Here is a 25,706-nt window from a genome sequence, read left to right on the forward strand (position 1 = left end):
ATGACATGCTGGGCTTCTGGTCTACCAAACTGTGCATTAATAAGTGGCTTTTTATTTTTTTTAAGCTGCAAGGCTTGTGGTCATTTATTACACAGCAATAGAAAATTAGTCCAGTCCTCCAATTCTTTACTAGTTTGTTTGCAGTAACCTTATAAAACAAGTTGCTTCATTATGTACACATTTTGTAGGTAATTTATTACACAGGACTCACCAGAATGTTGTGTTGCTTAAAACTAGAAGTTTTATGGATGCTTTCCTAAGATTGCCTTTTGGCCAAAAGGAACTTTTGACTATACTAGCTTATTAGATTTCTTTTATTTGTGTATTTATGTATTTATTTACTTACTTTTAAAAAGAATTTCTTTCTTTATTTGACAGAGAGAAAGAGGGAGAGAGAGCGAGAGCACAAGCAGGGGGAGCGGCAGGCAGAGGGAGAAGCAGGCTCTCTGATGAGCAGGGAGCCTGATGCAGGACTCGATCCCAGGACCCTGGGATCATGACCTGAGCCGAAGGCAGTTCCTTAACCCACTGAGCCCCCCAGGTGCCTCGCTTTATTATATTTCAAGATGATAACAGTGTTTTGTTTGTTTGTTTGTTTTTCCCATTCAGGCTATTAACTCAATTGTCAAAAACTCTGCACTCACCTGGCAGTATACAAACGCTGAATTCTAGGTGCTCATCAGTGAATATGAAACCTGGTTTTGCCAGTTATTAGTTGTGTACCACGGACAACTTACCCCCTTGTGAGCCCGAACTCTTCATTTTAAACGTGAGCTTGGATACTTTCCTGGTGGCCTGTCTCAGGCTTGGAGATGGAGGGGCTTGTAAAGTGCTACTTCCTCACCCTCTGTAATTATCCTTGCTCATTTATCCATTACTTTTTTGAAGGTAGTTTTACCAAAAGACACTAAAAATAAAGGGAACAGCAAGAAAGCTTTTCATCGTGTGTGTGTGTGTGTGTGTGAATTCACTTGCCTATGCGGGAAATTGGTACCAAAAGAAATATCAAGAAGAATTATTTCCTGCCCTCAGGGGGCTGACCTTCAAAAGGAGATAAGGTGGACTCACATACATCATTTTCTTATTTTTGTGTTTCCCTTGTATTCTCTTATTCTAATGACAAGGGTGTGGTTCTTGTAGAAAGTGGGATTGCTCTAGCATATTTTATAAAACCAGTGAAGTCATCTTTCCACTGTGAGCTATCCTTGGGAGGGAAAATGAGAATGGGAGGGAGAGATGTATTATTTCAAGGTAGTGGGCCATGAGCGACAGCCCCCACTGCTTGTGGTGTGCAGGAATGTTTCTGTAACCGAGCATATAAACACAACATTCTTGACTAAGTGTGTTGTAGAATGGAAAAATCAATGACTACACTAGGAAAGAAACTGTCATCATAAACAAATACCATGACTGGCATTGGTGGCACAGAAGGATCGTAGGCTTGATGTAAAAGCTGGTGAACATGCTGAAGTTACTAAAAAGAGCCCAAGAAAATCAGTTCTAATTTTCCTATTTGTTCCTCTGGTGTAGTTGAATTTGGCTGCTGTTATATACAATTTTACAAAGCTTAGGAGATCTTTATTATTTTTTTCCCCTAAAAACCAGTGGAATTCTAATGTTTCACTTGGGAATTATGTTTGAAATCTGAATACAGATGTGTGTTTATGTCTTAATTTCCCATCAACACAGATGTTTACTTCAGAAACACAATCACTCTGGATGCTTCCTGGATTCTCACCCAGTTTTTCCACAAGAACATTGTCTTGACTTATGAAACAGAGCAGCTGCTGGGATATTTAACACTTTTTGGAAAATTCTAACTTTTTTTTTTTTAAATGAGGCTTTCTACAGGGGTGAAAATTTTGGTTTCGTGTTAGAATCTCTTCTCTCACAGGAACTTGGTTAACTCGTATGGGCTGAGGGGTGGGAATGAGAGACTAGAAGTAGAAGTAGTATAGGTGGAATTATCAACACACACATTGCTGTCATGATAAAAGGGGGATGAAAATCAAAATAATGAAATATCCTTATTTTGCAATAGAAGGTTAGACTGCTATCAATAGACCTGGTTTCCAGGATCAGATAACCACAAGTTTTATACTATGTCTAATTCACAGTAAATGAGACAGAATTCTATTCTGTATTGTGTAGAGCATTCTTCTTCTTCTTCAAGGTCATTTATTTATTAGAGAGAGAGAAAGTGAGAGAGAGCATGAGCGGGAGGAGGGGCAGATGGAGAGGAAGAGGCAGACTTCCTGGTGAGCAGGAAACCTAATGAAGGGCTCAACCCCAGGACCCTGTGATCCTGACATGAGGCAAAGTTGGACACTTAACTGATTAAGCCACCCAGGTGTCCTTGTGTAGAGCTTTTCTAAACTCTAAGTAAATCAAGTAAACTGGGCACTATATAACCAGTCTTGTAACATTTGACTCAGTGTAATACAGGATGACACTATAGTTTTCAGATATCTTTGTCTTTCCCTTTTTTTAAAAAAAAGATTTATTTTTATGTAATCCTTTTACCCAACATGGGGCTTGAACTCAAACCCCAAGATCAAGAGTTGTTCTCTCCATCCAGGCGCCCTATACATTTTTATCTTTCCAATTTCTCCACTCCTCTCTTTGAATCAAGTTAGAATAAGAGAAAGGATCTTTATTTCAAATTCAGGGTCTCTTGCAAGTGAGATTTGGTAGACAATTTTGAGAAAGGTTTTTATAAAGATTTGGAACAACTTAAACAATTTTTGGAAAATTCATTTAAGGATTCCTGTTTATGTGCCCCCTTCTCCAATTTGTAAGTTCTCCTGTAGCAGTGTTTTAGGCTTCTGACTAGATTATGTATCTGTATGCCATTTGCTCCAAGCCATGTAAAAAGCAGTGTAGATGAGGGCTTGTGGGCTCACTGACCTGTGTGTGGGCTGGTGGCTACTGGGTGCTCCTACTGCAATGGGTTAAAGAAATCCTTCATGACGAAGAATGATCTTAAGCAACATGGTGGATTCAGAAGCTCATGAAAAGAGGCTGCCAACACTAACATCTTCAAAACAAGATCTTTTACCTCAGATTGCAAATGTCAGTGAAATGAAGCATTATCATTATTTGGCTGCTGTGCAGCTTTCAGCAATGGAGCAATCACATTTCCCGTTCAGAAGGTCCTTTGTCAGCAGCTGCTGTATGGAATCAAAACCCAGGATGCAGTACTGCAGTTGAGGAGGGGTGATTACGAGGTGTGTGGAATCCTTTCCCTCACTGATGCAGAAGATGACACCAGCACTTAGGTTTGCTCTATGTGAGGTCTGAGCTTGCCTTCTCCGAAAGTGGATTAGGACCCTTGAGTTTGCAACCAATACTGTGGCAAAAGTACTTGCAGTGACAGTAGAGGTAATTTTCACCTCACTGGCAAGAGTTCTACCTCTTAGTGATTGTGTTATGGAAGTTCTTGGAGGAGGTAACCCCATCTGACCCTTGGTTCTGTACAGCTGATAGTGACTTTATATAGACCCTTTGATAGATGCCTATTTTTAATACAAATGATTCTAAAACTTTATTGGCCTCTTGCCTGCTTCAGCAATTTTTAGATTTTGGGCCAGTGTTGGTTAGAATCCAGCACACTCACTATTGTGGGTAAGTAGTGCAGTAATCTTAAAGGTGGCTGGACATTGTGAAGAGTAACAGCTGAAGTCAAGCAGTTCTAGGCTGCATCCTGGCGTTGCTCCTTCCTATCTGTATTAGTCAAGGGTCTCCAGAGAAACAGAGTCAATAGGATTTATGCATCTATCTGTCCGTCCATCCATCTGTCCATCCATCCATCCATCCATCCATCCATCCATCCATCCATCCATCTATCCGACCATCCATCCATCTTTACTTATGAGAAATTGGCTCACAATCTGCCATCTGCAAGCTGGAGCCCCAGTAAAGCCAGGGTATAATTCTAAAGGCCTGAGAACCCCATTCCCATGGTGTATATCCTAGTCCAAAGCCAGGGGAAGATAGGAGTCCCAGATCAAGCTGACAGCAGGGAATGGGGTAAACCCTTCCTTCCTTTCTTTTTTTTTTTTCTTCAGTAGATTGAATGATGCCCGCCCATGTCAGGGAGGGGAATTTACTTCTGTTAGTCCACCCGTTAAAATACTGCTCTCATTGGGAAACACCCTATATAGATGCAGAAATAATGTTTAATTTGGGCACCCCAATGGCCCAGTCAAGATGACACATAAAATTAACCATCACGCAAACTGAATGACTTTTAGGAAACTTATTAATGCTTTGTACTTTTGTATTTTGCTTAGTATTTTTTCACTGAAAATGCAGAGATAACAGCTATTTTGTTATACCATACTGAGGATCCGAAGACAGTTTATTCAAAGTGCCTAACATAAGGTAGGAAATTTATTTCTTCTCAATACATTTTTGTGAAGGGGCATCAATCAATGAAAATAATTTTGTTCAAAAGCAGCACTATTAATCTTTTAGTGGATAATATTTTCCCATTTATAGCTTCAGTATACATTAGTGTAAATCTTTCAATGATTAAGTTTTATTGTAGTATTTCAAATTTTTTTGTTTAATACTTATTTATTTTAATTTAAATTTTTTTTCAGTGTTCTAAGATTCATTGTTTATGCATCACACCCAGTGCTCCATGCAATACATGCCCTCCTTAATACCCACCACCAGGCCCTCCCAACCCTCCACCCTACTCCCCTCCAAAACCCTTAGTTTGTTTCTCAGAATCCACCGTCTTTCATAATTCATCTCCCCCTCTGATCTCCCCCAACTCACTTCTCCTCTCCTTCACCCAATGTCCTCTTTGTTGTTCCTTATGCTTCACAAGTAAGTGAAACCATATGATAATTGACACTTTCTGTTTGACTTGTTTCACTCAGCATAATCTCCTCCAGTCCCGTCCATGTTGATTCAAAAGTTGAGTATTCATCCTTTCTGATGGAGGCATAATGCCCCATTGTATATATGGACCATATCTTCTTTATCCATTCATCTCTTGAAGGGCATCTAGGCTCTTCCCACAGTTTGGCGACCGTGGCCATTGCTGCTATGAACATTGGGGTACAGATGGCCCTTCTTTGGGGTAAATACCCAGTAGTGCAATTGCAGAGTCATAGGGTAGCTCTATTTTTAATTTCTTAAGGAATCTCCACACTGTTTTCCAAAGTGACTGCACCAACTTGCATTCCCACCAACAGTGTAAGAGGATTCCCCTTTCTCCACATCCTTTCCAACACTTGTTGTTTACCGTCTTGTTAATTTTGGCCAACTGGTGTAAGGTGGTATCTTAATGTCGTTTTGATTTGAATCTCCCTGATAGCTGATGATGATGAACATTTTTTCATGTGTCTATTAGCCATTTGTATGTCTTTTTTTGTATGTCTTTTTTGTCTGTTCATGTCTTCTGTCCATTTTTTGATGTGATCATCTGTTTTGTGTGTGTTGAGTTTTTTATAGATCTTGGATATCAGCCCTTTGTCTGTGGTGTCATTTGCGAATATCTTCTCCCATTCTTTGGGTTGCCTTTTTGTTTTCCTGTTTCCTTTGCTGTGCAGAAGCTTTTGATCTTGATGAAGTCCCAAAAGTTCATTTTTGCTTTTGTTTCCTTTGCCTTTGGAGACAAACTTCTTGAAAGAAGTTGCTGTGGCCAATGTTAAAGAGGTCACTGCCCATGTTCTCCTCTAGGATTTTGATAGATTCCTGCCTCACATTGAAGTATTTTATCAATTTCGAGTTTATCTTTGTGTGCGGTGTAAGAGAATGGTCAAATTTCATTCTTCTATACATAAGTGTTCAATTTTCCCAGCACCATTTATTGAAGAGACTGTCTTTTTCCCACCATATATTTTTTCCTGCTCTGTTGATGATTATTTGACCATAGAGTTGTGGGTCCATATCTGGGGTCTATACTCTTCCACTGGTCCATGTATCTGTTTTTGTGCCAGTGCCATGCTGTCTTGGTGATCACAGCTTTGTAGGAAAGCTTGAAATCAGGCAGTGTGATGCCCAGTTTTGTTTTTATTTTCTAACATATCCTTAACAATTTGGGGTCTCTTCTGGTTCCATACAGATTTTAGAATTGTTTGCTCCAGCACTTTGAAAAATGCTGATGGAATTTTGTTTGGGGTGGCATTGGAAGTATAGATTGTTCTAGGCAGTATAGACTAAAACAATGTTTATTCTTCCAATCCATGAGCATAGAATGCTTTTCCATCTTTTTGTGTCTTCTTTTCAATTTTAATGATTGCACAGCATTTTATTGTTTGGGTATACTATAATTTATTAATCATTTATTGTGTGTATATATGTTTTGCTACTACCGACATCCTTGTATATGCATTTTTGTGCATATGCATAGTTATTTACTTGGGGTAAACTCCTATAAATAGAATCACTGGGTCAAAAATTGTGCATCCTTTGGGCCGTTAAACAACAAAAAAAAATTGTGCATCTTTTAAAGATATTGATAGGACTTGCTTAATTGTCTTGACAAATGCTGCATCAATAGATACTCTCAACAGGAATGTATGGCAGTGACAATTTTTCTTTACTCTTTCCATCTTTGGGATACAAAAGTGACATATTATCTGACTTTGCATTTAAAAGCTTGTTAGTGAGTTTAAAATTTGTTTATTGATCTTTTATATTGCTTCCCCCCCTTTTTTGAATTGCTTTTGTGTGTCCCTACAAATTAAAAAAAATAGTTTTTTAAAGAGTAATTTTACATTCTTAGCAAAATTGAGTGAAAGCTATTGAAATTTCCCATATTTCTGCCCTTTGACATATATAGTCTCCCTGATTATCAGCATTGCTCAACAGAGTGGTGCATTTTTTATAACTGATGAACCTACATTGACATATCATTATCGTCCAAAATCCGCAGTTTGATCTAGGGTTCACTCTTTGTTTGAATGTTCTATGGGCTTGGACATATGTATAATGACATTTATTATGTTATAATCATTATAATATCATACAGAGTATTTTCATTGCCCTAAAAATCCCCTGTGTTCTACCTATTTATCCTTCTCTTCCTCCTGACCTCTAGCAACCACTGATATTTTACTATCTCCATAGAGCTGACTTTTTTCAGAATGTCATATAATTAGAATCAAACTATATGTAGCCTTTTTGGATTGATTTCTTTCACTTGGTAATATGTGTTTAAGGTTCCTTCATATCTTTTCATGGCTTCATAGATCATTTCTTTTTAGAACTGAATAACGTTCTGTTGTCTGGATGGATGTACCACAGTTTATCCATTCACCTACTGAAGGGCATCTTGGTTGCTTCCAAGTTTTGGCAATTATAAATAAAGCTGCTATAAACATCTGTGTGTAGGTTTCTGTGTGGAAAAAAGTTTTCAGCTTCTTATGGTAAATACCAAGGAGCATAATTGCCTGATTGTAGGGTAAGAATATGTTTAGTTTTGTAAGAAACTGCCAAACTGTCTTTTATAATGGCTGTACCATTTTGCATTTCCACCAGCTATGTATGAGAGTTGTTGTTGTTCCACATCCTTACCAGCATTTGGTGATGTCAGCATTAGAGATTTTGGCCATACTAATAGGCATCAAATCATACCTCGTTGTGGTTTGAATTTGCGTTTTTCTGATGTCATGTGATGTGGAGCATCCATCATATGCTTATTTGCCATCTGTATATCTTCTTTGGTGAGGTGTCTGTTAAGACCTTTGACCCACTTTTTAATCAACTTATTGTTAAGTGTTAAGAGATATTTGAGTTTTAGACAGATGAATGTCCTTTATCAAATTTTTTTGCTGATATTTTCTACCAGTTTGTGGATTGTCTTCTAATTATCCTGATGTTGCCTTTTGTAGAGCAGAAGTTTTTAATTTCAATGAAGTCCAGTTTTTTTTTTTTTTCATTCATGGATCATACTTTTAGAGTTATATCTAAAAAGTCACCACAATATCCAAGGTGAGCTCCTTGAGGGCAAGGGCTGTGTTCTCTATACTCTACAACTCTGAAACCCCAGTACAAGAACAATGCCTGGCACACAATCGGTGTTCCAAAACTGTTCATTAAATCAACAGAAACAATGTTCTCATGTGGCAGGTCCAAGAGTACAGTTTATAAAATGTTTTAGGAGCAGTATGGATTAAACAAACATTTTTGAGCTGATCTGAGAATCAGACCTTCAGGAGCAACATGTTTCTGGAGGAAAGAATGCTGGGATGTTCACATTTATTTTCAGCACTAAAACAATAGTTTTGCTCCCAAATTCTGAAGGATCCATTGTACTCTTCTGAGATTGGCACAATTCCTCTTAGACTCAGTGGAAATCATATGCCCATGGGAGAGAATCTGGCTGTAGTTGAATAGAAGATGTTGGAGCAATACTAATAAATCTCAGAGTGAATATAGTTTGCATGTGCAATAGCTTATTCCCATAATTCAGAGTTTCCTGAGTGACTGAGAAGCTCCAAAGGTAGAGCACATCCCACGATCATTTCCACACAGTGCTGAGCTATTACTAAACTCTGACCCGTTAAATGTCTCATTCAACACCCGGAGAGTTTGTGAAGCAATGCTATTCAATTTGCTGTATCATTTCACAATATTAATTGTGATTCCTAATATGAGGGGGATACTGAGAATGTGCAGTTGGCTCACAGTCTAATGAAGAACACCCTTAGTTTTCTTTCCTCTTGAGTGTGAATTTTTCAGCACTGATGCAGCACTAGTGGGCTCAATTTAATCAAAGTTTTCCAGAATCTTTCTTGCTGAGGAGTGAATCACTGCATTTTCTGATGAATTATGCGAGGAACATACATGCATTTTCAAGTTTGTAGTGTGCAATGTGGTATGTTGTAAGACAGTCATGTGAAATTTTTCAGAAGTAGTTTGGTTTCTTTTCTAGTTCTTTATAATCTGTCTTCAACATATATTTTGAATCTCATTTCTTGTTCTCACTTTTGTACTTTACACATCACTGGCATAGTATTTGGCATGCCCCTGAAGGCATCATACACAGTGGCTGCCTCAAAATTATATAGAAGAGGCATAGGGTAGACAATCTCGTTGGAATAAGGGACTAAATCTTTACTTTGGAGTTTCATTTATATAGCAGGTCCACTGTTCATATGTGGGAGAATATGATCTTTGGTCTGAGCTGTCATAATCTTTTGTTAAGATGTTGCAATAACCTCATAACTGATTCCCCTACTTACACCTTTGCTTTTACAGTCTATCTGCAATATATCTTTTGAGCAACATACCTGGCCTCTTATTCTCACACAGTAGACCAAGTGGTCTTGTGAACACAGAAGTCAGATCTTGTGATTCCTCTGATAGAATCTTCTGATATCTTCCCATTTTCACTCCAAATACAAGCCAAACTCCTTACAATGGCCAGAAATGTCCTACGCTACCAGGACTCCTGTACCTTCTTGGTCCTTTACTTCTCTTTACTTATCTTGGCCTCCTGGCTGTTCTTTGAGCAGGCCCGTATGTTCATTGGCTTTATTCATGGGCTTTCTTATTGTCTCTACTACATGTTGTCTGGACACCCACATGATGCCTCTCCCCCTTTATCATTTGCTTCAACACCTTATTCATCTCACTTGCCCTCTCTACTCCCTTTGACATTGCTTATTTCCCCCCACTTCTAGAAACTATTCTCTTGGATCATGGACACTACATCCTTCTGGAATTACTCATACCTGTTTGATCATTCATTTTTGGTCTCTTTCATGGGCTGCTCCTCCGTTGTCTCCCCTTTCACTGTCAGGTGTTCACTTCCAGTCCCCGGTAGTTCTTGTCACCTGTTATTTTCTTGAGCAATATTATCCTCTCTGAGGTTTTTATTTTAAAAATGTTCTTATTTTGATTCCAGGTAGTTTAACGTACAGTGTTTAATTAGTTACAATATAGCAATTCAACAATTCTATACATGACTCAGTGCTCATCCTGATAAGTGTACTCTTAATCCCCTTCACCTATTTCACCCATCCTCCACCCACCTCCCCTCTGATAACCATCAGTTTGTTCTCCATAGTTAAGAATTTGTTTCTAACTTTTTTTTTTTAAGATTTTATTTGTTTATTTGACAGACAGAGATCACAAGAGACAGCAGAGAGAGAGAAGCAAGCAGGCTCCCCACGGAGCAGAGAGCCTGATGTGGGGCTTGATCCTAGGACCCTAGGATCTCGATCCGAGCTGAAGGCAGAGGTTTTAACCCACTGAGCCAGGTGCCCCTCTAATGTTTTTAATTACTGCTTTTATGCTTATAACTTTACAGTCTCTTTCTTGAGCCCAGCTCTCTCCCTTGAGATCCAGATGCACAGGTCCTGCTATCGGCTGAGCATTTCCATCTAGAGGTTTATGGGTACCTCAAAATCAGCATCAACGCTTCTTTGCTCAGTGGGCTCTTCTGTCTGTGTTTCCTATCTCAGTATTTGGTATCATCTAGGTAGCCGGTTAAAAATTATCTTGAGTCCTCTCTCCCCTTCCCTCCTCACAGCCAAATATCAAATTCTGCTGACTGTATCTCTCAAATAGTTCTTAGATTTTTTTCCTCCATTTTTAAACTTCTTACCTATAATGGATTCAATGGTGGTCCCAAAAATATATGTTCAAATTCAAATCCCTGGAACTTTTGAATGTTACCTTATATGGAAAAAGAGTGTTTACGTATGTAATTAAATAAAGGATCTTGCAATGATATCATCCTGATTATCTGGGTGGACTCCAGATCCAATGACAAGTATTCTAATAAGAGAAAGGCAGGAGGAGAATTGTGACAGAAGGGGAGAAGACATGGACACATGGAGGAAAAGACAATATAAAACTGAAGACAGGGGGCACCTGTGAGGCTTAGTTGGTAAGGCATCTGTCTTCAGCTCAGGTCATGATCCTGTGGTCCTGGAATCAAGCCCAACATTGAGCTCTGTGTTTAGTAGGGAGCCTGCTTCTCCCTCTGCCTGCAACTCCCCCTGCTTGTACTCTCCCTTTCTGTCCAATAAATAAATAAATCTTAAAAAAAAAAAAAAAAGAAAGTAAAGGTAGCAGATTGGAAGCATGTGGCCATAAGTCAAAGTCAAGAAATGATGATGACCACAAAAAGCAGGAAGAGGCAATGAAAGATTTTGGATTTACAGTTTCCAGAAATAGGAGACTGTGGAAGAATATATTTCTGTTGTTTTTAGCCACCCAGTTTGTCGAAAATTATTGTGGCTGCCACAGGAAATTGATACGCCACCTTTGCCAGTTTAGATCTTTGTAGTCTGTCTTGGATTAGTCTGATAGCTTCCTCACGGTCTCTCAGCCTCCGGTCTTAGCCCTCCTCAGTTGCACTGTCTACTGTGCAGCCAGAGTACTTACACTCAAGGCTTGATTTGGCCTTGTCCTTTTCATGTTTCCATCTGTCTCATTCCTCTCCACCTGTCACAGACTCCTCTGTCTCATTCCTCTCCACCTGTCACAGACTCCTCTGTCTCATTCCTCTCCACCTGTCACAGACTCCTCTGTCTCATTCCTCTCCACCTGTCACAGACTCCTCTGTTTCATTCCTCTCCACCTGTCACAGACTCCTGCATAACTTTAATGCTTATTCAGTCTGCACTGCTGTGCCCCATTATTATTTTTTTTTATTGCATTGGTCCTGTAGACCCTCACACTTGGATCAATCCACACTTGTGTCTACTGAGTCTACATTAGACTGTTGGAAAAATTCATATAATGGTGTAGATTTTTGCTGTTCCATTTTTGTGGTCTCCAGTCTCAGACTGGTTTTCCAAAACTGTTTGATAATCTGGTCAGCTCCCTTGCTTGATGGTTCTCAGTGAGTCTTCTAAAACTTCATCATTGCCCTCAAATATCTTCTGTTTTGTTTGTTTTGTTCCTGCCCCCACCTCTAGTTCCCCCCTCCAACTAATGGATAAGCTTACCTTGCCTTTCATGAGAGAAACTTCATGGTTCTCATGATAATATCGCTCAGTTTCCTGTCCCATCTCCATCAATTTTCATAACATTATTTCAGCTTTCCTCCAGTTTCTGAGAAAGACATATCTCCTCACTCTTGTGCTGGTGATTTTTTCTATTCTTAAAAAAACAAAACAGGGCGCCTGGGTGGCTCAGTGGGTTAAGCCGCTGCCTTCGGCTCAGGTCATGATCTCAGGGTCCTGGGATCGAGTCCCGCATCGGGCTCTCTGCTCAGCGGGGAGCCTGCTTCCTCCTCTCTCTCTGCCTGCCTCTCTGCCTACTTGTGATCTCTCTCTGTCAAATAAATAAATAAAATCTTAAAAAAAAAAAACAACAAAGCAACAAACCATATCCAGGACTCAATTTATTATTTCCCCTTTGATGATATTTTTAGCTCTTTCTATGGGCTACTTCTCTAATACTGGTAAACATGCAGACATCTTTCTTGTTTTAAACAAACCAAGCCCTCAACACTTTAAAAATTATGTGACCTGCCTTGATAAAGTAAGAAAAAATTTACAGGTATAAACTGAGCTCTCTTAAAAAATAATGGGGTGCCTGGGTAGCTCAGTTGTTAAGTGTCTGCCTTCGGCTCAGGTCATGATACCAGGATTCTGGGATCAAGCCCTGCATCTCCTGCTTGGCGGGAAGCTTGCTTCTCCCTCTCCCACTCCCCGTGCTTGTGTTCTCTCTCTTGTTGTGTCTCTCTCTGTCAAATAAATAAATAAAATCTTTTTTTTAAAAAAAAAGACCCTCAGTGAAGGCTTTGAAAAGAGCTCTGAACTTTTGTTTTTGTTTTTGTTCCATTTTATCCAAAGAGGAAAAGAGACAAATTAAAGAAATAGATTAAGTGTCTGTCCATGTTACCAGCTATTTGCTGATAATAACATTTCTTCTTTTGTGACTGGAAGGAAGGGCAAATTACTTTGCTTTCATCAACAATTTCCACTCTTGCAGTTCTGATATACTCAGTGCTGGGCCCTACTAGCACCGTCTGCTACTATCTACTAACGAGCTTGTACCTGCCTCATGGTAGTGGGAGTGAGGATGAGTCCTGCAAGGAGAAGATGCCCCGGCAGAAACTTAAAAAGAAGAAGTAGGAATTTCCCACACAGTGACAGGGAGGCAGGAAAGTCAGGGTGAGACAGTCAGAGAAGGAGCTGTGGATGATGGAAGCAGAGGTTGGGGTAAAAAGGTGGAAAAAGCAATGAGCCAAAGAAAGAGGGTAGCCTCTGGAGGCTGTAGATTATCCTCCAAAGCTTCCTGAAGGAACATACTCCTGCTGATACTTTAATTTTAGCCCCAAGTGACCCTTTTTCAGTCTTCTCCTGAACTGTAAGATAATACTTTTATGATGTTTTTAAGCCACTAAGTTTGCGGTAATTTGTTTAATTTGTTAAAGCAGCAATAGGAAACCAAAATGCTGGGCACAGAACACCGTCAGAACACAGTAGGAATTTCCTTTTTTAACCTAGAACTTAGTGACAAGTTGTTTTAGACCGTATCCAGGGAGTGCTCTCATTTTAAGAGGCTATGACAGGCTCACCAAAACAGCAGAGGGCTTATTCACCCCGAAGCCGCCATGACTGACTCATTGTCTTATGGACTTTCCCTTGGACCCTTCTCTTCCCACCTTCTTTACTTCCCTTCATGTTCTCTGGTTACCATGTTATCCAACCACTTGTCCTGACCTGCACCTAGGCTTATGAGCTACTTTCTTGCTAGGACTTAGTTAGTAAGCCCTAGACTTCTCAGCTTCTCCACTCGGTTTATTTATTTATTTATTTTGAGGAGTTTATTTATTTATTTTACACACACACACAGAGAGAGAGAGAGAGACAGCAAGAGAGGGAACACAAGCAGGGGTAGTGGGAGAGGGAGGAGCAGGCTCCCTGCTCAGCAGGGAGCCCGATGCGATGCGGGGCTGGACCACATCATAACCTGAGCTGAAGACAAATGAAATCACTGAGCCACCAGGTGCCCCTTCCACTTGGTTTAAATGGAAGCACATATTGGTCCTTTCTGACTTCATGCTCCTTGCCAGTCTGAGAAGATAACTGGCTTTATGCATAAAGGTCCTCAACCCCAAGGACCCTATTGGGATCAACCAATCCAATCACCAGTTTAGGCAGCATTCAAATGCACACATTCGTTTCAATATACAGTTGCACCTGAGCATTTGACTGTGTTTGCTCATCTGTTTATTCATTTGTTAAACAGTAATTTGTTGAACAGCTACTCTGTGCCAAAGATTTGGATAGAAACTAGAGATATATAGATAAGTTATGGTCTGTATTGTTAAAACACTATTGTCCTTAATTCCTTCACTAACTCCCATCAACTTCCTGCCCCTGACACCCACTGCTTTCTAAGGAAACCTCTTAATCCTTAGGTAATTTGGGCTGAAGATACTTCTAATTCCTGAACAGCATTAGATTATCTGTGGAACTTCCCAGATGCTAAATAGTCTAATGTGGAAGACAAACGTAGAGATAATTATTAAATAATGTCATAAGGGCAGAGTTGGAAATATGCATAGGCTGTCACTGATCTCAGAGGAGAGAAGCTTTTCTGGGGTAGTGGGAGTGGGGATGAGTCCTGCAAGGCGGAGATGCCTCGGCAGAAACTTAAAAAGAAGAAGTAGGAATTTTCCATACAGTGACAGGGAGGTGTACATGGAGGAGGATGTGAATAGAGAACACACAGTGATAGGTGTTCAGAATAAAAACGGACAAATTAAGCAAAAGCACAGGGAATTAAGGGAATGTGCAAAGAATAACAAGCAGTTGAATCTAATTGGAATATCGAGTGTGAAGCAGAGTTGGGAAAAGGTTGGAGTGTTGGCAGGGGCCAGACCTTGGAGGACCTTGCGTGTTCTGGACTGAGCTCAACCCTAGTATCTGGCTGGCTGTCATTGGAATGCATCCAAGTCATCAACATGTTCAAAAAAAAAAAAAAAAAGCAGCAAGCAAGAAGGCAAAGATGCTTGATACAGGTGGATTCATTGAAGGGATCAACTTTGTTGCTTCCACAAAATGGATCTCAGATACTGGACTTTTCTAAATCCTCTCCAGAAGGCTCAAACCATGAATAGTCCCATTGCAATGTTGTGATGCTCAAGAAAAACACTATTGCAATAACTTAATACTTTTCTACCCACATTTAGATGGCTCTTGAATGATTCAGAAGGAAACTTTGAATGGGATATGGTTAGAAGCAGCTTGGGAAGTTCCCTTAGAAAGGTTAAGTAATATGAGAAGAGCCGCCCATAGATAACTAAAGAATGGGCATTGGAGGGTTCCTTTCCTTAATTCCTTCACTAACTCCCATCAACTTCCTGCCCCTGACACCCACTGCTTTCTAAGGAAACCTCTTAATCCTTAGGTAATTTGGGCTGAAGATACTTCTAATTCCTGAACAGCATTAGATTATCTGCGGAACTTCCCAGATGCTAAATGACAGGCATATTATTTAGGTTTTTTAATTCCAGGAGGCAGGGTAGTATAGCTGAAAGGGCATAAAATGTGAAGTCAGCCTTATCACTGAATATTTACCTACATTATAGCAGGCTGTTAGGTGCTCAGAAAACAAGGATAAGCCCTGTGCCTGATTTCTGGAAGCTGACAGTGAAATGGAGGAGACCTATAACTTTAATAACAATGTGGTAATGAAATGATAGGGCTCACAGGATACTGTAGAGCAAGAGATGAGACATTTAGCCAAGACCAGAGTGAGGGTTCACAGAGAGATAAGCCCTTAGCTGGGACTTGAAGTTTGGGAAGAAATTAACTGGGAAAAGAAAGCGAGGTTAGGGTACATTTTATTTCCCTCTTTTCTAATCTGTGTTTCATTTCTTTTGTGTCTTACCACAGAGTCTCTTTATGGTCTGTACACAGCAGGTTTGTGGTCTGATAGCGTCACTGTTTACATATCTTCATTAAGTTTTTGTTTGATTGGAATGAAAAGATCGTTTATTTCTGGATTAGATGACCTAAATCAGCAGTTTACTCAGGGTTTCCTAAGGGATAACATTCAAAGCAGAATACATTTATTTACAAGGGCCTTGTCCTTTGAGGTGATACTCAAGCAGCCCATTAGCTTTGTTTGATGTCTCATTAGTACACAGGCAGTTGTTTGGGGATGCAGTATGGGTAGTGCGGAGAACCACAGATGTGGCCTATTTATGGACAGTCTGACTGTTAGAGAATGAATGGTCTGCTGGCCTCACTCGGTTCCTAGAGAATCACAACCTCGCTCATTTCCCCTCTTCCCCACACCACACCTCTGCCCCCAGAGTGGTCTCTCTTCTTCTTTTGATTGTTATTCGTGAACTTAATAATGCCTTTGAGACTCTGATGAAAACCAAGACTATTTAAGAAGATGCATAAGATCAGACAAAAGCAATTAAAGAGTGCAGAGATTTTCCCCACCACCTCCCTGCCTCACAATTAGAATCTTCAGTGTAAAGGAAGTGACTTTTTTCTCTCCCTCCAAAGATTTCTTCTTGCAGAATAGAAACTAAGTTGTTCTATGTGATAAAGTTCCTAGAGAGAAGGAGAAAAAGAGATGGGTAGAGAGGAAAATGCTTTACGCAGTGGAGGGTTGGTGCTGGAGGAGTAGTTTTTCTTGGGTTTTTGAGGAGAGAGATTCTGGAATAACTGCAGAAAAGAAGTAAAATGGGCAGGAGAGCAAAAGGCATTTTCTTTAAGTGCTTTTACACATTGCGAGTTTGAGTGCCTTTGAGTAGTAAGAGTAAAATATAGAATTTCTTATTTTTATTTATTTTTGCCATTGCACTGTGCTTCTGGCTGTAACAGGGCTTTGAGAGAAAATCGCATTGTGGGTACATAGGCCTCTTCACATGATTCTGTAAGTACAACATGAAGGAAATTATGGATCACCCACCACCCAAGCCTAGTTTTAGATATCCAGGTTAAGAATGTCTGCTGTGGTGTTTGGAGTACTGAAGTAATCTGCTAATTCATCTTCCTATCACCATTTTTCTTCTCCCATATTATATTATAGTCACATGGGTGTGGTGCATAAACAATGAATCTTGGAACACTGAAAAAAAAAGATGTAAATTGGATGATATAATTTTCTTGCTTGTATCATTTTAATGGCTTACCTATTTGCATAAGTTTCATGGCCTGAATTGTGTTCCCTCCAAATTCACATGTTGAAGTCCTAACCCCCAGGACCACAGAATGTGACTGTATTGGAGATAGAGTCTTAAAGAAGTAATTAATTAAAATGATGTCATTATGGACTAGTCCAATATGACTGGTACCATTATTGGGAGAGGAGATTAGGTCCAGAAGAAAGACACATAAAGAAACCAGGAGAAGGTGGTCATCTACAAGCCAAGGAGAGGGCCTCTGAAGAGCCTTGCTGACAACCTTGCAGACACCTTGATCTTGGACTTCTAGCCTCTCGAATTGTGAGACAGTAAATTTCTGTTGTTTAAGCCACCCAGTCCTAGCAAAGTTATGTAATAAGTAAGATCCAAACTTTTTTTTTTTTTTAAAGATTTTATTTATTTATTTGACAGACAGAGATCACAAGTAGACAGAGAGGCAGGCAGAAAAGCAGGCAGAGAGAGGGGGAAGTAGGCTCCCCATGGAGCAGAGAGCCCGATGTGGGCTTGATCCCAGGACCCTGGGATCATGACCTGCGTCAAAGGCAGAGGCTTTAACCCTGAGCCACCCAGGTACCCCAAGATCCAAACATTTTATAATGTCTTCAAAGTTCTGTGTAAAATTTGATCCTGCGTAATTTCCTCTTGCTCTTTAAACGCTAACCATTATGGTCTTCTGATGACAGGACTTTAAAAAGTTATTTAATCTTCATGCTCATTGTTCCTTGTGTCTAAAGTCATTGTCCCCTCAGTACCTCCGCCCTCACCCCTCATTTTTATCCTTTATCTCTCAGTTTGTTACCTCTGACGGTCTCTAGCCCTCTGTCCCATTTATGTATGTATGTTCATTTGTATTTTTACCGTAGTTCTTTGTTTTCTCCGTAATAGTTTAACATAGCTTGCAATTATTTTATTTTGTTTATCTCACTAGTATGTTAACCCCATGGGGGCAGGACATCATTTGGTCTTTCTCATCCTCTTTTACTCCAGACCAAATGCTAACAGTTGGCTCCATTTCGAATTCTAATGGACACTCCTACTGCTCATCTTACTTGACCACTCAGCAACATCTATCAGAGTAGGCTCTCTCCTTCTGGCCAAACTCTCTTCCTTGACTTCTGCTGGATCCATGCTTGCTTCCAACTCTGTGGCCACTCCTCAACCTCTTTTTCTCCTTTCTCCTCATCTTCTTCTGGCTTGTAGCAGTTTTTTACGACTTGATCCTAGATTCTCCCTTATTGTTAACTCTCTCTAGTTTTTCCAAAATGCAAATGAATTGCTGCCCATGTTAATATCTATAGTCCAGATTTTGTTGACATTTAAGATACTGGAAACACTTAAACTTCAACATACCCAAGTCAGAATTTATAATCCTCTTTCCAAAGCCCGTTTCTCTTGCAGATTTTGTTGCATTGGAGACTGCACCACCATCCAACCAGCTGTGGAAATTATTTTTCTCCTGTTTCCAGTTTGTGATTAAAATCCTTTTGATGTTGCTGTCTAAATATCCCTAAAGGGTTCCCACATATCTCTTTATATCCCTGCTACTTTTACCAGGTCCAAGCTACTGACCTCTTTCCTGCACTGTTACTGTAATATTCCCCTCCTGCTCTCCTGGTATTAACTCCTGTTTGTGTCCTTTCTATTCTCCAATGCTACTACTAATATTTGAAACATATTTCAAAAACACAGATCTAAACATTTTTCTATGTAAAACCTTTCAAATTCTCCCCATTGCTCTTAGGATAACAACTAAAAACATCAACATGGCCTTCAGTTCCACCATGTCTGTTTCATTCTGAGTCTCTTCTGTCATTCAGCTCCCTTTTGGTCACAGCTGTTTTCATTTGGTTCCTGATATGGCTCATGCTCCTTCTTTCCTCAGGGCCTTTCTACTCATTGCTCTCATTCCCCTGCCCACCCCACCTCATACCACTTCACTTAGATTACTTCAACTTGTTCTTCAGATCTTTGCTCATCAGGTCCACTTCCTAAATTTACTTTCAATGCACTGAATGAAGGTTGTAGTGATATTTGAGGGATTATAGAAGGTACCTGTACAGGTTAGGCTAAGGGTAGAATATTATGCAGCAACAAATAACCTCAAATCTCAGTGGCTTAACAGAACAAAATTGTATTTTTTTCCGTCATGCCACATTTTCAGCACAGACTACCAGAGGGAGCTCTGTTTTCCATAGTCACTTAAGAACTCAGACTGATGAAAGCTCCATTGATTTATGTTCCATGATCCCTGTGTCAGAGAGAAAATAATGTGGGGGCATGTGTTATGACACTTAAAATTTTAGCCTAGGAATGTTACCTGTCTCTTCTATTCATATTTCATTGGCCAAAGCAGGTCATATGGGTATACCTAATTTCAAAGGAGATAGAGAATATAATCCCACCACATACTTAGAAAGAGAAGAGCTGGAAATAGTTTATGAACAACACTGTAACAACTTTCATAGCAACCTTCCAGGTTAGAAAGAAGCTTCTGTGAGTCAAGGTGATGTCTGTCTTTCTTTCTTTCTTTCTTTCTTTCTTTCTTTCTTTCTTTCTTTCTTTCTTTCTTTCTTTCTTCTTCACTGAACTCTGGGCAGCCTGTCTAGACTCTAAGTTCTATAAGAGCAGGGGCAATGTTTTGGCCCTTTTTATATTCCTAGTGTGGAGTGTCTGTCATGTAGTAAATGTTACTAAACATTTATTGGCTGAGTGAGCAAATGAATAAATAAGAGCATTTAGTGATGGCTGGTTTTATTTAATTTTTCAGAGATATGCAGACTGAGGTAATTTTTCCAAGAACATACCAAGGTCTAAATAATTTGTGTGTTCTTTTCATTTGGAATGAAGAAGCCAGTGATCAAGTGTCTGGTCCTTTTCTACTCTTTTCATTGTATGCTTTGAATCAGACATTTTGGAAGGAGAGGATATTATCCAGAATTCCTTCCACCTTTATTTTCTGCTTTATTTATGGATTTTTTTTACTTTATACATGCCAAAGATATTTTAAATTGTTCACTATTATTTACTATTTGATTAAAAACATTTTCAAACATCACTTTGCCTCTTTCTGATTGATAAGATTTGAACTGATTCCTTTTCCAGAAGGATGGCTTCCATTTGAATTGGAAATGTAATCCAGATTCAAAAACAAAGAAGTTAAAATAAACATTTTTTTCTGGTTCCAGAAATCAGCGTTAAAAGAAGGAAAAATGAGAAACACAAATGTTTCTGAAATCTTACTGAACCGTATTTATTGTTGTTACTAAATGGGCTTTCCTTAGCTATTTTCAAGTTGAAACCATCAAAAACAGGGTGAATGGCCAGATAGAAGGAGATGGTGGAGATCTAAACACTTTGCCAGCAAGTTCTTTCCTGGCATAGAACCTAAATGGGGCCAGCATGTTGGAGTCTCTTAACCTTCATTTCCTTCATAAAACACTTTTGTATTCTTTGGTAAATATGTTCAAGAAAGGGAAGCTAGCCCTTGAGTCACATGTTAACCTGCTGTCTCATGGCACCTGTGGGTTGGTCAGTTTGTCAGCTGTCTTAGGTTAACTGAAAGACAGAAGTCCTAATGGCTACTGACTGAACTGGTAATTAGCAACACCCTCCCTTCCCCCCGCCCAATTTGGTCTCATTTCATTACTTAATTCCGGTGAGGTATTGGTAGCTTTGCTGCTAGGTGGTTACTGCACTTAAGTAAATCTTAAAGCTCAGCAGAAAACAGTCTGATTAAGATAAAGAGGATAAGTATCTTGTTCTTTTATTTGTCTTGCTCCAAAAGACCACAGTTAAGAAATTATAAAATAGGTTCTTTGGAAATAGGCTGATCTCCTAAATGGAACTACTCTGGGCAATTCAGTGCAATAAGAAAATCCAGTAGAGCTGTCATTCTAGATGTCCCATTTGTCCTCAGGATAAAAAGTTTGTTTGTTAGTTTTTGACTTGAGAATATATTTAAATTTTGCTCCTCACAGCACAAGCTGACTATAACATTACTATTATATGGGCTATTAGTGTTACATGGTACATATATCCTGTTGGTAGGGGATATAATTCTTTTAGTTCCTGGCATTTATCTGGTATTAGGGGTATTTGGTTAGACCAGTAATAAGCTCATATGTCCTTGTATGATAATAAGCTGCCTTCTTGTTTGCCTTTCCCATTTGGATTGGGAGAGCTTTGAGGGCAAGAATGTATCTTCTGTGTTTTCCAGCTGATTTTATTTATTTATTTTTATTTATTTTTTTAGTTGTTGAAAGAATACATTTTATTTTTTAAAATTTATTTTATTTAAACTCAGTTAATTAACATACAGTGTGTTCGTTTCAGAGGTAGAATTCAGTGATTCATCATTGGCACCCAGTGCTCTTTACCTCACGGGCCCTCCTTAACGTCCTTTACCCAGTGACCCCACCTGTCTATTCCCTCCCCTCCAACAACCCTCAGTTTATTTCCTATGGTTAAGAATCTCTTATGATTTGTCTCCCCGGATTTCATCTTGTTTTATTTCTCCCTTCCTTCCCTATGGTCTTCTGCTTTGGTTCTTAAATTCCACATATGAGTTAAATCATGTGATTGTCTTTCTCTGATTGACTTATTTTGCTTAGCATAATGCTAAGGCTAAGGCTGCCGGGCTGAATGGGGTCTCTGGGTGAGAGAAGGGGGAAAGGAATGGGCTGCTGGTGGGGTCTCCGGGTGAGCAGGGAGCGGCATAAGGATGCCGAGCCCTGGAGAAGTACAGATACTGTTGAACGAGAAAGCATTGAAAATGAGGGGAGGGGGTTGCCAAAGACCCACCAGTGCTTTAAGGTTTTGCATCAGGAGCCCTGATTTATTCTGCCCACAGCAAAGGTTGTGTCTAAGGAGGTCACGAGTGCAGTGAAAATGAACTCATCAGATGCAGGGTCACTTGATGGCCTGTGAGAGCCCTGATTGTCTAACTTTCTCCTCATCCTAGGAATGCTTATAAAGCAGGGTCAAGGTCATTTTGGAAATAATGAATTAAACGAAAAAACAAAACAAAATACCCCTACTAGCTAATTGTGAGCTTACTGGGCACTCGTAAACTAAACCTTGTTTGTTTACTGAATGTGGAGAAGAATTTAAAAATAATAATGAGTTTGCACATAGCATTTTCTAGTTTATAAAGCACCTTCATGTTCTGAATCTTTTCAGTATTCCAGTGAAGTAGGGAGGTCTGTTGGTATCCCCCATTTACAGATAGGGACGCTGAGGCTTGGGGAAGTTGCTTAACTTGCACATGTTTACGTGGCTGCCAAGTGGCAGACGTTAAGACCAGAGCCCAGGCCCTCCTGATCCGAGATCTGTGTGTTCCTCTGTGCCAATCTTCCCCCAACCACATTTCCCAGGCGAGCAGCTCAGGCTTAATTGTCCAAGGCCTTTTCTTGCCTGGCTGTCCCAACCTAAACACTTCTAGGATTACTTCTTGAATTCAATTTTGACCTTGGTGAAAGGTGTTGTTTTAAGTCAAGGTCGTGAAGATTTAAAGTGATAGTACGTAAATTATGGCTTTTATTTCTCAAATCTGGTGTCCGTCAGGGTTTACCCGACTGTAGCTGAGGTTATGATATTTACACAAGTGTTTTCGTGTGGGGACAGAAGCAGATGATAGTGCTGAGAGATGTTTATCCAGCTTGCAGAAATTCAAAGCCCTGTTGTTGTCTTGAGCATGTTGTGCTCCTTTGGTCCCTGTATTCTCAGAAAGAGAAGTTACTTAGGGAAGTATATGGCCCCCTTGGGCTGAAACTTGACTGTTTCCAGTGGGCCCTTCAGGGGCCTCCACCAATCATGTGGGTGGTGGCCCTCACACTGCCTCAATAGAAGGTCAGCTTTGCTTACTTCAAGTAATTATCGTTATTAATTTACTAATAAGGGTGTCGCTTATTAACTGCCTTCTCTGTGCCAAGCACAGTGCTAAAACCATTTATACATGACCTCCAATACTGAAAACCATTATATAAAGTAGGCATCGTGATCTGCATTTTATTGGTGATGAAATCAGAGAGGTGAACTTATACAGGTCCTAGAATTAAGTCAGCTTAAACTTGGCCAGTTTCAGTCTTGTATCTGAAATGTTAGTATGGGCTATTCTATAACAAAACAAATTAAAAAAGATACAGAACTTTATTAATTCTTGTACACCACAGTGGATAAATTAAAGACCTCTCCTCGTGATTGTGGGAACCGTGGGAACTCTCTGAGCTTGTTTTCATTCCTCAGGCCTGCTACTCCGGGGTGGTTGGGAGTGTGTGGCTGTATCTGGGGTCTTTTCTTTGGTGGGGGCAAGCTGTGCAACTCTGACCTTACATGGGTCTTTTTGAGCACCCCATTTTAGATTGGTTGAACTTTTCACTTCCTGTATCACTTCTGGATCAATAAATTAAAAGGGTTTTTGTGTCTGTGAAAAGGTAGGTTTCTTTTCTCTTTGTGTTTTTCTTCTTCTTCTTCTTCTTTTTTTTTTTTTTTTAGGAGAGAGAGAAAATCTGAAGGATGCTCCATGCCCATCATAGAGCCGGACACAGAACCCAATCCCACAACCCCGAGATCACGACCTGAACCAGAATGGAGTTGGACGCTTAACGGATTCAGCTACCCAGGTACCTCGAAGAGGTAGTTTTAGACCCAGAGGATTTATTTACCTTAGAGAATGTCTGTCAGGGAGGCATATTGGCTCTTGAAATAAGCTTCTTAGAGTTGTTTGCAGTAAGTGCTAGCCTCCTCTCCTATATGAGTAATTTCTCTCGGGAAGTGACTTGAGTCCTTGGAAACATCTGGCTCAATAAACACACCATCCGCACAGCTGGGCTTAGGGAAAGTTGTGCTGGCGAGCAGCTGTGGTGGAGTGGGCTTGGGCGCCGACTGTGACCTTGGCAAATTCATCCAGTGTATTAGTGCCTCCATTTCCTTAATTTGGATTCAAATATGTAACACGAGTTTCAGCTGCATGGTGATGGACCACGGATCCTCTAGTGCTCTGGAATGATCCTGAAAAAACAGCTCTGTAAAATATCTTGCTTTCTGAACACTACAGAGTGAGCGTCGTCGTTGGCCAGTACTTTTGTTGGAGTAATTTTCTTTTTCTGGCGGAGAGAACGGGAGAGCTTCAGTTTCTCCTCTTGCAGGTGGCAATGAGCCCGACTTCCCTCTTGTCTCTCTTGAAAAAACTACTAAAAATATACCCCAACACCAAACTGTCATGTGTAGCAGATGCATCCCGCTGTTTGGGGGTAATGTAGCAGGTGTGTGAGGTTGCTACATCTCATTGGAGAGAAGGAAACAGCTGAGAAGGAAGGATTTGCCATCATTCTCTTCAGAGTCTCTGACCACTGCCCCTCCCCCCCACTGGTGTCCCCTCAGGGGACACCCACCAGCAGCTCCTCAGCTCAGGCCTTTCTCTTGCCCAGCATCTTCCTCCTTTATCCCACGTCCCAGTAGCCCAAATCGGTCTCCCCTGTCAATTTATGGTAAAGGCCATTTGACCTCTTCTTTGTTTAAATCCCTCTCTTCTGCCCTGGGTGAGGACGATGGATTTACCTTTAATAACCAGGCAAGTTCATTAAGGTATTTTCCCAGAGGAGAGTAAGTCTAGTGTGTGGAAGAGGTTTCCTTCCTTGCTTCTTTCCTTCCCTCCTCTCTTCTTCTCTTCTTTCTTTGGGTTGTTACTGGCTTTTCATAGCAATTCGTTTATTCTATGAATTTATTCACCTTGGTCTCCCTAAGGCAGCAGGCAGCGTGATTATTCCGATCACAGATTAGATTTGTGTTTCCTTTCCTTAAAACTTTTCACAGTCAGGAGTCAGATTCAAAGCTCCCTTGGTGGCCTTTGGGACCCAGAGTTTTGCTGTTCCTGGTTCCCTCACTGACTTCTGACCAGCCATGACCCCTCCCTCACTGTGCTCCGGCCAAGGTGGCTTGCTGGGTCCAGCCAAACTCCGTGGCATCCCGGGATCCAGAGCTTCCCCTCACTTCTTTCAGGACTCTGATTAAAGGTCTTAGGATTAGGGAGGTCTTCCGTGACTGCTTTGTGAAATTGCACCCTCCACTGTTCCTTTACCACAAAATATTGTTATTTAATTATTTATATTACATATATATTTAAATTATATAATTTATATTAGGAATATATATATATATTTGTTGTTGCTGTTGTTTGTTTCCCCGCACTTGAATGAAAGTTGAAAGAGTAGAGTTTTGTTAAATTTTTTTCTGACTTAGTGCTCTTTCCACATTTCTTATTTTTTTATTTTATTTATTTATTTATTTTTTAAAAGATTTTATTTATTTACTTGAGAGAGAGAGCCTTAACAAGGAGAAGGTCAGAGAGAGAAGCAGACTCCCCATGGAGCTGGGAGCCCGATGCGGGACTCGATCCCGGGACTCCAGGATCATGACCTGAGCCGAAAGCAGTCGTCCAACCAACTGAGCCACCCAGACGTCCCTTTCCACATTTCTTATAACAGTGACTTGCTTGTAGTTGTCCTTGATACATATTTTTTGAATGAATTAATGAGTTGAATGAATGAATGAATGAACAAACGTGTTTAGCAGACAGCTGTTTCTTGAGCACCTACATGTGTCAGAGCCTATG

General features: G+C 40.1%; 1 long non-coding RNA gene across 1 annotated transcript; it reads left to right on the plus strand.

The window, feature by feature from the left end:
• The first annotated feature begins 376 nt into the window (after window positions 1–376).
• On the plus strand, window positions 377–23,709 carry LOC309842463. The gene is made up of 3 exons (XR_014299662.1): window positions 377–541; window positions 4,293–4,383; window positions 23,588–23,709. It is a non-coding gene; the product is annotated as an uncharacterized lncRNA (long non-coding RNA).
• The last annotated feature ends 1,997 nt before the right edge of the window (window positions 23,710–25,706 follow it).

Source organism: Mustela nivalis (genome assembly GCF_964662115.1).
Source record: "Mustela nivalis genome assembly, chromosome: 10".
NCBI classification, from domain to species: Eukaryota; Metazoa; Chordata; class Mammalia; order Carnivora; family Mustelidae; genus Mustela; species Mustela nivalis.